Genomic DNA, 2470 nt, shown 5'->3' on the forward strand with positions numbered 1-2470 from the left:
TCGCAAATTTGATGTACTTCATCTCATAAAAGCAACAAATAATCTTTAATTGTTTAAAACAAAAGAATAAAATAAGGGAGAGAGTCCTCTTCAGTTATATGTTTTTAGAGAAAGTTCACATCATTGAAGCAGAGTTGTAACATGCAAAGCACAGTGCTGGCTTCGAAAATAAGAAAAGATTCTGTGTATTTGCATTATATCAATGTGAACAGCTGCTGTCATCTTGCTCTATAAAAAGTGGCAGACTGTATTCACTCAAGTACATTGATTTAATTGTAGTTTATATAGTTTTACACTTGGGATGAGGCTGGAACAAACCAACCAGCTAACCACAGAGCTGTTAATAAACAAAAAACTTTAAAATATTAATTATTGTGAGAAGTGATCAAATAAAAATCAATTTTGGATTAACAAAAATTTATAATTACAAAAATAAATTTTATTATTTACTGAAAATTTCCACTATCAGACAGTCCTGATTATAATAAAGAAATATATAAAATGGAAAAAGTTCAAGTAAATGTGGCTATTTGGTTCCTTTCAGAAGGTTGATGGGTCCAACTGCTAGCCACATGAGTCTCTCCGAGTTCTCACGAAGTGTGAATCATTCTTCCTAAGAGGTGAGGTGAATGCCAACCTTGTTGTCAAAGTTGGCATTTGTGGCCCCCATTTTTACTGCCAAAGCAAAACCCTGCAGCATTTCATCACCCCAATTCCTTCAATATGGATCCCAACCACCTTCTCCTCTTTGTTAGTCCAAATCATTTTCATCACACATTTTGTTTCCCCTTTGTAACTGCATGATATGTTGGGGTAAAGGTGGTTGAATAGATCTTCGCATTTTCTTCTCCAAATTTAGAAATGTCCTCATCTTCTGTGAGTCCTACTGTGCCAATACATGGCAGCTGAGGACTACTGTGGGGATGTTGTCATAGTCTCATTTGGAATCTTTGCATTCCAAAGTCTGTGGGCTACTTTTCAGCCAACAGCTATGACAACTGGAATAAAAAGAGCTTCTCTACACATCCCCAACTGCATAACTGCCTTTTATGTTAGTATTCTGGATTTCGTCTATGATGATCTGACCTTTGAATTTATTTAAATTCAGACCCCTGGAATTTGGGTCCTGTCCAATGGCCCACAGCAGGCAGTCAACATCTGGAATTGTGGTCAAGGTGGGTTCCTAACCAGGAACTGAAGTAGCCGTGCAGAATTTCAGATGCAAGGAAGCGTTTTTAACTTCCTTGACCTAGGAGCCCTTCAGGACCTCTATGCCAACATTCTCCAGCTCTTCAGTGCAGTTGGAACTGATTATTGAATCAAAATGTCTAAGCACCTTATCGGGTGGTATCATGAGTGGTGTTTCAGGGGCCAGACTAGAAAGGATCCCAGCTATCTCCACATCAATGTGTCCTGTACCAACAATGAAACTGCAGCTAGACAATTGTTCCAGCTGAAAAACAATCTATCACTGGTTATTCCTAGTCTGGCACCAGGGATCTGGCTCTCCTGTGGATGCAAGGGCATGCCACCATTTTGGGTACACATCTGACATTCACACAAGTGCCACCCAGTTTGTGGCACTCCACCACCACAACCCTGGTGTCTAGCTCTCCCATCTTTATGTTTTCTATTAATTATTTTATTTTCCTTACCCTGCCTTTTTTACCCTTACTTTCATCATGTAAAAGCATATACTTATGGTGGCTGGTGTTTCAGTTTAGGTTTCGGGTAGTATTGTAGTCACTGACAGAATAAGGAGAGTGTATCCTGAGGGGGCAAGAGAAGGAGAACTGAGCTAGATATTTTTATTTTCCATCTGAGATGCATTTTCCACTACCCTCCACTGCTTTCTTTGCCCTTAGGAGTTATTCTCTACCTTCAGATTCAAATGAATTCTCTTTCTTTTTAGCTGGATGGGTTTATAACTCAGTTATAGCCACACTTTAGATTCAGGGCTGTAGCGGCCACATCTTTGCCCAGTTTTGACTTCCTAAAGTCCCAGCAGCCCATGATATTTCCCCTAACCCTGCTTACATATGAGGTCTGTCTGGAAAAAGTCCAGCCAATCTTAATGTAACAAGAGTTGTTTACACAACATTGATGTAACCTGGCAGTCAGGGAGAATGGACTGGAGTGCACATGTGAATGATGACGACTTCACTCTACTAGTCAGTGGAGGCAATAGATGCCCTTGTATGAGCATGTGTACTGTGTGGCCATCACATTCAAAAGACTGAGCGAGTAGAGCAATGGGTCTGCATCGAATTTTACATTAAGCTTGAGCATTCCTCTGTGGAAACTATTCTAATGATTCAGAAGGATTTTGGGGGTGATGCAATGAGTGCAGTGCAAATAAAAGTGTAGCACAAACACTTCAAATATAGTGGAGAATCTTTTGAAAGTAATTCATGTTCTGGAAGGCCTGCAACAGGCAGAACCCCTGAGAATGTTGAATGTGTATGGGCTG

The 2470-nt window shown here is 40.1% G+C and overlaps 1 pseudogene; it reads right to left on the reverse strand.

Annotated features, from left to right (window-relative positions):
* Nucleotides 1-526: 526 nt before the first annotated feature.
* LOC112311429 (glutathione reductase pseudogene) lies at nucleotides 527-1548 on the reverse strand (annotated as a pseudogene).
* Nucleotides 1549-2470: the final 922 nt, after the last annotated feature.

Source organism: Desmodus rotundus, chromosome 13 (genome assembly GCF_022682495.2).
Source record: "Desmodus rotundus isolate HL8 chromosome 13, HLdesRot8A.1, whole genome shotgun sequence".
Classification (NCBI taxonomy): domain Eukaryota; kingdom Metazoa; phylum Chordata; class Mammalia; order Chiroptera; family Phyllostomidae; genus Desmodus; species Desmodus rotundus.